Here is a 14,223-nt window from a genome sequence, read left to right on the forward strand (position 1 = left end):
ATTTCAATTTTCAATCCCATGATAGTTATTTTGTTGAATTTTCTCCCACTATTCCGAATGAGAAGAATTTTGCTTATGTGGAGAGTAGTAAATTTTCTATGCTTATGAATCATGACAAGAATGCTTTATATGATGGTTATATTGTTGAATTCATTCATGATTCTACTGAAATTAATTATGAGGGAGGAATATATGCTTGTAGGAATCGCAATAATATCAAGTTTCCTCTCTATGTGCTTAAAGTTTTAAAGTTATGCTTGTTTTGCCTTCGTATGCTAGTTGATTATTGTTCCCACAAGTTGTTTACTCACAAAATCCCTATGCATAGGAAGTGGGTTAGGCTTAAATGTGCTAGTTATATTCTTCATGATGCTCCCTTTATGTTTCAATAATTATCTTTTATGTGAGCATCATTGAAATCATCATGCCTAGCTAGGGGCGTTAAACGATAGCGCTTGTTGGGAGGCAACCCAATTTTATTTTTGTTCTGTACTTTTTGTTCCTGTTTACTAATAAATAATTTATCTAGCTTATGTTATGATTGTGTTTTTATGTTTTAATTAGTGTTTGTGCCAAGTAAAGCCTTTAGGATCTTCTTGGGTTATTCTTGTTTGATCTTGCTGATAAAAACAGAAAGTATGAGCTCACGAAAATAATTTAAATTTTTTACCAGAGAGCGATAAAATACCAATTCCAACTGAAATATATCAATATACAAATTTCCTAGGACTTCCTAATTTCTCAAGATTTTTAGAGTTACTTAAGTATTCTAAACCTACAGATTACTACGGACTGTGCTGTTTTTCACGGATTCTGTTTTCTATGTGTTGTTTGCTTATTTTGATGAATCTATGAGTAGTATCGGAGGGTATAAACCATAGAGAAGTTGGAATACATTATATATTACACCAATATGAATTTATAATGAGTCCACAACAGTACCAAAAGTGGTGATTTATTTTCTTATACTAACGGAGCTTACGAGTTTTCTGTTAAGTTTTGTGTTGTGAAGTTTTCATGTTTTCGGTAAAGATTCGATGGACTATGGAATAAGGAGTGGCAATAGCCTAAGCTTGGGGATGCCTAAGGCACCCCAAGGTAATATTCAAGGACAACCAAGAGCATAAGCTTGGGGATGCCACGGATAGCATCCCCTCTTTCGTCTTCGTTCATCGGTAACTTTACTTGGAGCTATATTTTTATTCACCACATGATATGTGTTTTGCTTGGAGTGTCATTTTATTTTCTTTTGTTTTGCTTGCTGATTGAATAATATACGAACATCTGAAATTCTTAAATGTTAGAGAGTCTTCATATAGTTGCATAATTATTTGACTACTCATTGATCTTCACTTATATCTTTTGGAGTAGTTTGTCATTTGCTCTAGTGCTTCACTTATATCTTTTTAGAGCACGGCGGTGGTTTTATTTTGAAGAAATAGATGAACTCTCGTGCTTCACTTATATTATTTTGAGAGTCTTTAGAACAACATGGTAATTTGCTTTGGTTATGAATTTAGTCCTAATATGAGGGGCATCCAAGATGGGTATAATAAAAACTTTCATATAAAGTGCATTGAATACTATGAGAAGTTTGATACTCAATGATTGTTTTGAGATATGAAGATGGTGATATTAGAGTCATGCTAGTTGAGTAGTTGTGAATTTGAGAGATACTTGTGTTAAAGTTTGTGATTCCCGTAGCATGCACGTATGGTGAACCGTTATGTGATGAAGTCGGAGCATGATTTATTTATTGATTGTCTTCCTTATGAGTGGCAGTCGGGGACGAGCGATGGTATTTTCCTACCAATCTATCCCCCTACGAGCATGCACGTAGTACTTTGTTTCGATAACTAATAGGTTTTTGCAATAACTATGTGAGTTCTTTATGACTAATGTTGAGTCCATGGATTATACGCACTCTCACCCTTCCACCATTGCTAGCCTCTCTTGTGCCGTGCAACTTTCGCCGGTACCATAAACCCACCATATATCTTCCTCAAAACAGCCACCATACCTACCTATTATGGCATTTCCATAGCCATTCTGAGATATATTGCCATGCAACTTTCCACATTTCATTTATTATGACACGCTTCATCATTGTCATATTTCTTTGCATGATCATGTAGTTGACATCATATTTGTGGCAAAGCCACCATTCATAATTCTTTCATACATGTCGGTCATGAGTCATTACACATCCGGGTACACCGCCGAAGGCATTCATATAGATTCATATTTTGTTCTAAGTATCGAGTTATAATTCTTGAGTTGTAAGTAAATAAAAGTGTGATGGTCATCATTATTAGAGCATTGTCTCATGTGAGGAAAGGATGATGGAGACTATGATTCCCCCACAAGTCGGGATGAGACTCCGGAAAAAAAATAAAAAAAAAGAGAAAAAGAGGCCATAAAAAAGAGAAAAGGCCCAAATAAAAAAATAAAAAAATGAGAGAAAACGAGAGAACGGACAATGTTACTATCCTTTTACCACACTTGTGCTTCAAAGTAGCACCATGATCTTCATCATAGAGAGTCTCCTATGTTGTCACTTTCATATACTAGTGGGAATTTTTCATTATAGAACTTGGCTTGTATATTCCAATGATGGGCTTCCTCAAAATCCCCTAGGTCTTCGTGAGCAAGCGAGTTGGATGCACACCCACTTAGTTTCTTTTTGAGCTTTCATACCCTTATAGCTCTAGTGCATCCGTTGCATGGCAATCCCTACTCACTCAGATTGATATCTATTGATGGGCATCTCCATAGCCCATTGATATGCCCAATTAATGTGAGACTATCTTCTCCTTTTTGTCTTCTCCACAACCACCATTCTATTCCACCTATAGTGCTATGTCCATGTCTCATGCTCATGTATTGCATGAAGATTGAAAAAGTTTGAGAACATCAAAAGTATGAAACAATTGCTTGGCATGTCATCGGGGTTGTGCATCATTTAAATATTTTGTGTGACGAAGATAGAGCATAGCCAGACTATATGATTTTGTAGGGATAGCTTTCTTTGGCCATGTTATTTTGAGAACACATGATTACTTTATTAGTATGCTTGAAGTATTACTATTTTTATGTCAATATTAAACTTTTGTCTTGAATCTTTCGGATCTGAATATTCTTGCCACAATAAAGATAATTACATGGATAAATATGTTAGGTAGCATTCCACATCAAAAATTCTGTTTTTATCATTTACCTACTTGAGGATGAGCAGGAATTAAGCTTGGGGATGCTTGATACGTCTCCAACGTATATATAATTTTTGATTGTTCCATGCTATTATATTATCAACCTTGGATGTTTTATATGCATTTATATGCTATTTTATATGATTTTTGGGACTAACCTATTAACATAGAGCCCAGTGCCAGTTTCTGTTTTTCCTTGTTTTTGAGTATCGCAGGAAAGGAAAACCAAACGGAGTCCAATTGACCTGAAATTTCACGGAGATTATTTTTGGACCAAAAGAAGCCCACGGATTATCGGAGATGGGCCAGAAGAGTCCCGAGGCACCCACGATGGTGGGGGGCGCGCCCCCTACCTCGTGGCCACCTCGGTGACCCCCCTAACTTGTTCCCGACACCAACATCTCTTATATATACCCAAATTTCCAGAACATAACCTAGATCGGGAGTTCCGCCGCCGCAAGCCTCTGTAGCCACCGAAAACCAATCTAGACCCGTTCTGGCACCCTGTCGGAGGGGGGAATCCCTCTCCAGTGGCCATCTTCATCATCCCGGCGCTCTCCATGACGAGGAGGGAGTAGTTCACCCTCGGAGCTGAGGTTATGTACCAGTAGCTATGTGTTTGATCTCTCTCTCTCTCTCGTGTTCTTGATTTGGCACGATCTTGATGTACCGCGAGCTTTGCTATTATAGTTGGATCTTATGATGTTTCTCCCCCTCTACTCTGTTTTAATGAATTGAGTTTTCCCTTTGAAGTTATCTTATCGGATTGAGTCTTTAAGGATTTGAGAACACTTGATGTATGTCTTGCATGTGCTTATCTGTGGTGACAATGGGATATTCACGTTATCCACTTGATGTATGTTTTGGTGATCAACTTGCGAGATCTGTGACCTTGTGAACTTATGCATAGGGGTTGGCACAGGTTTTCGTCTTGACTCTCCGGTAGAAACTTTGGGGCACTCTTTGAAGTTCTTTGTGTTGGTTGAATATATGAATCTGAGATTGTGTGATGCATATCGTATAATCATACCCACGGATACTTGAGGTGACATTGGAGTATCTAGTGACATTAAGGTTTTGGTTCATTTGTTTCTTAAGGTGTTATTCTAGTACGAACTCTAGGATAGATCGATAGAAAAGAATAGCTTCGTGTTATTTTACTACGGACTCTAGAATAGATCGATCAGAAAGAATAACTTTGAGGTGCTTTCTACCCTACAATAATCTCTTCATTTGTTGTTTGCTATTAGCTAGTGACTTTGGAGTGACTCTTTGTTGCATATTGAGGGATAGTTATATGATCTAGTTATGTTATTATTGTTGAGAGAACTTGCACTAGTGAAAGTATGAACCCTAGGCCTTGTTTCCTAGCATTGCAATACCATTTACGCTCACTTTTACCACTTGCTACCTTGCTGTTTTTATATTTTCAGATTACAAAAACCTATATCTACCATCCATATTGCACTTGTATCACCATCTCTTTGCCGAACTAGTGCACCTATGCAATTTACCATTGTATTGGGTGTGTTGGGGACACAAGAGACTCTTTGTTATTTGGTTGCAGGGTTGTTTGAGAGAGACCATCTTCATCCCATGCCTCCCATGGATTGATAAACCTTAGGTCATCAAATTGAGGGAAATTTGCTACTGTCCTACAAACCTCTGCACTTGGAGGCCCAACAATGTCTACAAGAAGAAGGTTGTGTAGCAGACATCAATTGGTACCTTGTACCCTCAGACATCCAGACTATTCTTCCATCTGGATAGAAATGTGATGTGGAGTAGAATTGCATAATAAGTTCATCACTCCACTTAGTGAGTTTATGACCAACAAAGCCATCTACTCCACAAGACTTGAAACTTTCATGCACTCCTGGAAAATGATCCTCATTCTCATCAATGTAATCCCAATCTGCCCACTCCATATCACACACAATGGGCTTCTTGTCAAGCAAGATGGTTTCATAGAAATCATGCTGCTCTTTGGTATGGAACCTGTAGTCCACAATAGTTCTTCTCCTTGAAGCATATGGAGTAGACTGTCTCCAAAGTCCGAGACCTGCATCTTTCCTGATGTTCATGTCTTCTGCCACTGGATGGCTGTCATTATGATCTAGAATTTTTTGTTTGAGCTTCCTAAGCACTTGGGGTTTAGCATCCTCTTCATCAATCTCAAGCACCGGGGCCTTGTTCTTCTCAGTAGCTGGAATATTCCTTGTCCTCCTCTTGGGCTTTGAAGTCTTTGAAGCTTGAGCAGAAGCTTTGGGGCAGTCTTGGGCTTTGAAGGGGCAGCCCCAGACTTGATGGCATCCCCCATCAGCTTTTGAGTCTTTGATGCTGGTGCAACATCCTCTTCCTCTTCTTCATCTTCAGCTAGATCTCTCATCATAGAGGATCTGCCAATAACTTTGGCAATGCTCTTCTTGACCCTCTCCTTCCTCTTCTTGCCTTCACCAATAGCCTCTTCAGTTGACTTAGAAGTCTCAAGAGTGGAGGCTCTGGCTTTTTACATGGGAATCCTCTTAGCATGTGCCTTCTTGTGCAAACCAGGCTTCGTGGATGCAGTTGTGCCAAACTCCTTTTTGACAACCTTCTTCTTGGATCTCACTTCCTCCTCAGTAGCCACATAGTCATCATCCTTTGAGTCAGAATTCCTCTTCTTTCTCTGCCAATAGCTGCTTTGGGCAAATTGCTTGGAGTGCTCCTATTGTCATCATCATAGCTGCTAGAGAGACTAGTGCCCTCATGCAAGTTCACTTGCTCTTCTGACTTGCTTTGGCTATCACTCTGATCAGACATACTGGCAAAGCAAACTGACAGCAGACCCTGTGAATAAATATAGATGAGGTAGAGTGGATGAGCATCACAAAGTGCAGAGTTTCTGCAAAACAAATGAGTCAAAAACTTAGTTTTAGTTTTCCAAAGAAAGCAATTCAGAGCTACCGATTTGTTAAACTCGGTGACACCGAAGCAACTTTTGGAGTCTAAACTAGTGAAATCGGTCAGACCGAGACACAGTTCGGTGACTCCAAGATTGCTAGGGTTTCACTGAGAGTTGAACTCGGTCACACCGATTTGCAACTTTCGGTCAGACCAAAAAGTGCAAGTGCAATGGCCTAGGCCAAATCGGTGAGACTGATTTCCACAACTCGGCCGGTCCGAGATGAGTTCGGTGGAAACCTAACCCTAAATTTTTGAATCAAATCTAATCTATGGGATGTTCTGCTGGACAGGATGATCTCAAACGTGGCAAGTAACTTGGCATTGACCTTGTGCTTAGAATTGGAGGTAAAAAGAATGCACAAGGGGTCGAACTCATACCGTAGTTCGACGATGGAAACCAGTGGAGAGAGGTCACTGGCGATGAGGATAAGATCTGGAGACCCGAGGCGGTAAAGCAGGACATGCGTGGGATGAAGAGTTTTGAGAAATTTCCAAAATTCAACCCGTCGGTATATATATCCTTACACTATCGGTTTGACCGAGTGGAACAACTTGGTGCCACCGAGATGCAGAATCGCATGCAATTACTGCAACTCGGTGTGACCTAAAAGTTCTAATTGATTGCACCGAGATTTCAAACCTAGATCAACTCAGTGAACTCGGTGTGACCGAAGTGGATGGATCGGTCAGACCAAAATGCACAAAGAGGTTTTGGAAGTTTAAGTCTATGACGAATCGGGGACTCCGAGTGCTCCTCACACAGAGTGTTCGAATCTGACTTGATCAAACTTTGTGATGTAGCATGAATAGACTTTGAGATGAGAAAAGCATAGATAGCTAGAGGAGGTTCTTAGGAATTCTTGTCCATCCATTTGGCAAAATAAAAAGAGTCAAACAATCAAAGCAACAAATGGATGTCCTCGAATGAGTAAAATATGCAACCAACATGCTCACACAATAAATGGCAAATGAAATATGTGGCAAAGCATGCACAAACACTTTAGCATCTATCAAGCAATTGGCGATGACTAGGTCATCTATATATGAGTATATTGACTTAGGAGTCAAATGAGAACATTTGATCATAGGTCATACTCATTGTTTAAGCATAAGTGGGGTTACCACTTTTACATAAAGCATTGTTGTGTTCACACCATTAGAGTTGCTTTAGCTCAATTATTAGAGTAAAGCTCACCCTAGATGTGATATCCCCCCTAAGAGGGATGAACTAACCTTGGGTTTTGTCAATGATGACTTCATGTAGTTGTTGAAGATGTGGATGCTCAAAGTTGATGTAGATCATTTGGAGCAATCCATTCGAATGAGTTGCACTTTAAATACCTACACGGGTTAGTCCCACAAGGAACAAACAAGGATATCCATAGACATAGAGTGATGTTCACACAAGATGATGTCCATGAAAGCATTAGGTTACCTTGTCCCTTGTCTTACGAACAACAGGGTTTGTTATCCTTGAACTAGTGCAAGATGTGGAAGTTGTTTGCACTTGTCCTTGCCAAAATGATATGAGTGAAGTATGTTGGCGGAGTCACCCTCAAGAACTCTAGTTCTTCTTCTTTGGGATCCACATCATCTTGATGGGAATCCTTGGAGTTGTAGTCGTACTTGATGTATTCTCGGGAACCCACTTGACCAAGGCCTTGGGAGCTTCTTCAAATGCATCAATCTCCTCTTGAAGCTTGTCCTTGCCTTTTTGCTTGTGGTCTTGTGGTGGAAGATCATCTTGAGCTTGTGTCCCCTTGAAAGAAGTAGGATCATACTTCTCTTGTTGAGGAACAAACTTCGTCTTGGGGTATTGATCTTCTTCCCACTCAACTCCATTGGAATTGAACTTTCGTTCAAAACCAACACTTTGATTCTTCCAGTGCCTTCGTTGCTTGCGTACAATTTCCTCAAATTGCTTACTCCCGACAAGGCTCTTGTAAACACCTTTCTCTATAATTCCCTTCAATAAGCTATTTTCTTTCTCAAGTGTAACTTGGCTAAGAGAATCATTAGTGGAATCAAGAGAACTACTAGAAGAAGAATCTTTCTTACTCTTGTTGCTATACTTTACTTGTGGCATGTAAGTAGACAAGAGTAAACACTTGGCAATGTAAGAAGAACTTTTCTTGCGAAGATAATCATTGATTGCTTTTAAGAACCCATGCTCTTGCTCAAGGTTGAGCTTTTCAAAGTGTAGCTTCTCATGAGTCTTTAAAAGTTCTCTATGATCTTCCAAGGTAGTTTCATGAGCTAACTTAAGAGTGTTTAGTTCTTTGGTTAGACACTCAATCTCCTTCTTATCATCATCATTTGTTTTATCTTGATTACCATGATTAATAGCGATTTCATCATAGTTTTCATTAGTAGAGTTGTCAACAAGTAAATCCTCATCACCTAGCAAATCATCTTCATCACTATTGAAATCAACATACTCGGGGTGTGATACCTTTGGGCCTTTTGCCATGAAGCATCTTCCAATTCCTTCATTTGGTGAGTCAAATATGTCATAGGAGTTGGTTGACACAAGTGCTAGACCAGCAACACCTTCATCTTGAGTGTATTCGGAGTCGGAGTGATAACTTCTCTCGGAGTGATTGTCGGAGTCGAAACCGGATACCCATTCACCAACATGAGTTTGATGTCTTCGTTTTGTGTAGCTCCTTGATGACTTGTCCTTACTTTTCGAATCCTTACTTCTCCGAGATGTTCTTCGTTCATAACGATCATCTCTACTCCTCCTCTCTCTTGGAGGTGATTCTTCTCTTCTAATTCTCCTTTTTGGTGAATCTTCTCTTCTTTTGTAGGGGGGTGTACACTCATTAGAGTAGTGTCCGGGTCTTCCACAATTGTAGCAATTTCGCTCACAACTCGAAGATCTTTTGTCATTGTAGGACCTTGACTTAGAACTTCTTTCCTTGCTTCTACTCTTGTAGAACTTGTTGTAGTTCTTCACCATTAGGCTCAATTCTTCATTGAAGGTTTGTTTCTCACTTGATGATGTAGGAGGATCACATGAGGCTTTGTAAGCACCACTTGACTTGCTGTGAAGCTCTTCCTTATCCTTGAGTGACATCTCATGACCAACAATTCTTCCAATCACTTCCGTTGGCTTGAGATCTTTGTAATTGGGCATCATTTGGATCAATATGCACACAGTACCATATTTTCCATCCAAGGCTCTTAGGATCTTCTTAATGCTGAACCTATCGGTCATCTCTTCACTTCCTAAGCCGGCAATCTCATTTGTGATGAGAGCAAGCCTAGAGTACATTTCAGCAACACCTTCACCATCCTTCATTTTGAACTTGTCAAGTTGACTTTGAAGCATATCCAATTTGGATTCCTTGACGGAGTCGGTACCTTCGTGCATATCAATCAAAGTATCCCAAATTTCCTTTGCATTCTCAAGACGGCTGATTTTGTTGAATTCTTCGGGGCACAATCCGTTGAAGAGGATATCGCAAGCTTGAACATTGTATTGCAGCATCCTCAATTCTTTCGCGCTAGCTTCATGGTTCAGTTCTCTCCCATCAAAGAATTCACCTTGCAAGCCAATACACACAATAGCCCAAACAGCGGGGTTATGTCCAAGAGTATGCATTTTCATCTTATGCTTCCAACTAGCAAAATTAGTACCATAAAAGTAAGGACCTCTACAGTGGTAATTTCCCTCGCTAGACGCCATACTCTCCTTGATTGTGAAACCAAGGCTATGATCACCAAAGCAATGGAAATTAAGGCAAATGGAGACCAAAGCTCTGATACCACTTTTAGGATCGAAAGTATGTCTAGAGGGGGTAATTAGACTACTTGACCAAATAAAAATCTAGCCTTTTCCCAATTTTAAGTCTTGGTAGATATTAGGAAATTAGCACAAGTCAAGCAATCAACCTACACATGCATGTCTAAGAGTATAGCAACGGAATGTAAAACATTTGCATATGAAGGTAAAGGGAGGGGTTCGGAGGGAGCAAACGCAATGTAGACACAGAAATTTTGGGCGTGGTTTCGAGCTATCGTACATCCACACTGATGGAGACTTCAACCCACGAAGGGTAACAGCTGCGCGAGTCCACGGATGGCTCCACCCACGAAGGGTCCACGAAGAAGCAACCTTGTCTATCCCACCATGGCCATCGCCCATGATGGACTTGCCTCACTAGGGTAGATCTTCACGAAGTAGGCAATCTCCTTGCCCGTACAAACTCCTTGGTTCAACTCCACAATCTTGTCGGAGGCTCCCAAGTGACACATGATACGTCTCCAGCGTATCTATAGTTTTTGATTGTTCCATGTTGTTATATTATCAATCTTGGATGTTTTATAATCATTTTATAGTCATTTTATATCATTTTTGGTACTAACCTATTGACATAGTGCCAAGTGCCAGTTTCTATTTTCCCGTGTTTTTACATCGCAAAAAGTCAATATCAGACGGTGTCCGAATGCCATGAAACTTTACGGTGATTTTTGATGGACCAGAAGGAACATGTTGGGCCCTGGTTGCACTTGGGGGGTGTTCTGAGGAGGGGACAACCCACCAGGGCGCGCCAGGAAGCCCAGGCGCGCCCTGGTGGGTTGTGCTCACCTCGGGTGCCCCCGGACCGCCTCTTTACTCTATAAATACCCCAAAAATACCAGAACCCTAGGGGAGTCGACGAAATATTCATCCAGTTGCCGCAGAGTCCAGAACTACTAGATCCAATCTAGACACCATCTCGGATGGGGTCACCACCTCCATTGATGCCTCTCCAATGATGCGTGAGTAGTTCTTTGTAGACCTTTGAGTCCGTAGTTAGTAGCTAGATGGCTTTCTCTCTCTCGCTGAATTCTCGATACAATGGTCTCTTGGAGATCCATATGATGTAACGCTTTTTGCGGTGTGTTTGTTGGGATCTGATGAACTTTAAGTTTATGATCAGTCATATATTTTTATATCCATGAAAGTTATTTGAGTTTCTTTGATCCCTTATATGCATGATCTCTTATAGCCTCGTATTTCTTCTCCGATATTTGGGTTTTGTCTGGCCAACTTGATCTATTTATCTTGGAATGGGAAGAGGTGCCCGGTAGTGGGTTCAATCTTAGGGTGCTTGCTCCCAGTGACAGAAAAGGAACCGACACGTATGTATCATTTCTACTAAGGATAAAAAGATGGGATCTATATCTATGCAATAGATAAATGGATCATGTCTACATCATGTCATCATTCTTATCGCATTACTCCATTTTTTCATGAACTTAATACACTAGATGCATGCTGGATAGCGGTCGATGTGTGGAGTAATATTAGTAGATGCATGTAGGAGTTGGTCTACTAATCTTGAGCGTGATGCCTATGTAATGATCATTGCCTGGATATCGTCATAATTATTTGAGGTTCTATCAATTGCCCCACATTAATTTGTTTACCCACCGTTTGCTATCTTTCTCAAGAGAAGCCACTAGTGAAGCCTACGGCCCCCGGGTCTTCTTTCTCATATATTTGCTTGCGATCTATTTTTCTCTTGCTTTTATTTTCAGATCTATTAAACCAAAAATACAAAAATACTTTGCTGCACTTTATTTTATTTGCGATCTATTATTTCAATCTACTACAATCTTTGTCATAGTTACCCGAAAGGGATTGACAACCCCTTTAACACGGTGGGCTGCGAGGTGTTGTTTCTTGTGTACAGGTGTTGTTTACGTTGTGTTGCTTGGTTCTCCTACTGGTTCGATAACTTTGGTTTCTTCATAGAGGGAAATACCTACCATCGTTGTGCTGCATCATCCCTTCCTCTTTGGGGAAATACCGACGTAGTCCTAGCAAACAGGAGCTTTTCTGGCGCTATAGTTAGAGAGCAATCAAAAGGAATTTCTGGCGCCGTTGCCGGGGAGGATCTTCAACATAATCAGGTTACTAATCACAAATCTCATCTCCTCACAATTTACATTATTTGCCATTTGCCTCTCGTTTTCCTCTCCCCCACTTCACAAAGATTTGCCGTTTTATTTGCCTCTCTTTTCCGTTCGCTGTTTTCTTGTCAGATCTATCCTTTGCTTGCAATCATGGGTGATTTCGGTATGGCACCAACAGATGATGGCCTAACTCCTAAAATTGGACGTACATGCAATCTGGATGCCAAAACATTTATTTTGAGGCAAGGGAACATTATGGGAAAAGAACGTATCCAGGAATTTTTCAATTGTGTTGGGAAGCTTAGTCTTGATGATGCCCCTATACTTAAAACTACTAGATCTTATGCGGATGCTATTTCAGCACTAGTTCTGAAACTTGAAAGTAAATTTATTCATGCCCATCCTACCTTGCAAATATTGTTTTTGAGCTCCCTATTATGAAGAATCCTAGAGCTAAAAAGTTGGCCACTCTTGTTCTTATGAATGAGTTTGACTACATAATACGGGAAGCCAGGGAAATCTTTGACTTTTATGGTATGAACCGTGAAAAAACATGTGGTATATGAAATTATTTACAATAGTGACTATGCTTTAAGACATTTGCTTGGGGACAGTAAAATCTTTGATGAGAATCTTAAAAAGGAAGTCCTAGTTTTAGATATAATCCAACAAGTTTTCAATAATGTTAATCAACATTACTCTAGGATTGTTGCGGGAAATCAAAAGGGGTATGATGAAAACCAACCTAGGATTGCTAAGGCCTCTATGAATAACATGTTTTATGTTGTGTTTACTAAGCCTCATGATGAAAATACCACTAAGAAAGTGAAGAAGAAGGATGACAAAACTTAGATCCTTGCTTTATGCCTAGCTAAGGGCATAAAACTATAACGCTTGTTGGGAGGCAACCCAATGAATAAATTTTATTTTTGCTTTTTTGCTTTCTGTTTTTGTGTGTTAGAACAATTATTCTACTATTATGATTGTGTTTTAGTTAGTGTTTGTGCCAAGTAAAGACTTTAGGATCTTCTTGGGTGATAGTTGTTTGATCTTGCTGAAAAAATAGAAACTTTTATGCTCATGAAATTAATTTTCATTTTTAACAGAGATCGATAAATTAACCATTCCACTTGCAGTAGATCAATATACAAATTTATCAGGTCATCCTAAGTTTTCAAAAAATTTGGATTTACAGAAGTATTCGAAATAGTCAGATTGCTATAGACTTTTCTGTTTTGACAGATTCTATTTTCTTTGTGTTGTGTGCTTATTTTGATGGCTCTGTGGTTTTCTTTGATGAGTTTTTGCCATAGAAAAGTTGGAATACAGTAGATATAATACAAAAACAAAATATGAATTGGTTTGATACAACACTTATAGTAGTGATTTATTATTCTTATACTAACGGATCTCACGAAGGTTTTGTTGAGTTTTGTGTGATTGAAGTTTTCAAGTTTTGGGTTATCTTACGATGGATGAAGGAAGGATGGAACAACCTAAGCTTGGGAACGCCCCGGCATCCCAAGATATTATCCAAAAATGAGCAACCAACAAAGCTTGGGGAAGCCCCCGAGTGGCATCCCCGCTTTCTTCCAACAGCTATCGGTATTTTACTCGAGACTACATTTTTATTCGTCACATGATATGTGTTTTGCTTGGAGCGTCTTGTATGATATGAGTCTTTTCTTGTTTTATTTTGTGTTATAAGTCATCAATCCTTGCTGGACACACCTATTTGAGAGAGCCAAAATTATGTCATGACTTGTCAGAATTGCTCTCTATGCTTCACTTAAATCTTTTATGAGCTAGGACTTGCTCTAGTGCTTTACTTATATCTTTTTGAGCATGGTGTGCTTAGTATTTTTGAAGAAATGCTCTCTTGCTTCACTTAGATCTATTTGAGTGTTAATAAAATTTTGAAGAAATTATCTCTTCCTTCACTTAAATTATCGTCGGATTTCGGGTTCTGGCAAAACCCTTGAGGTTCGAACACTGGGGTGCGCACGAAGATCTCCCCCCTTTCAAGCTCACACACTCAACGATCTCACGGCCTAGCTTGACGGACCCAAAGAACACGAGACATAAGATTTATACTGGTTCGGGCCACCATTGTGGTGTAAAACCCTACTTCAGTGTGGTGTGGTGGATTGCCTCTTGGGCT

This window comes from Triticum urartu, chromosome 2 (genome assembly GCF_003073215.2).
Source record: "Triticum urartu cultivar G1812 chromosome 2, Tu2.1, whole genome shotgun sequence".
NCBI lineage: Eukaryota > Viridiplantae > Streptophyta > Magnoliopsida > Poales > Poaceae > Triticum > Triticum urartu.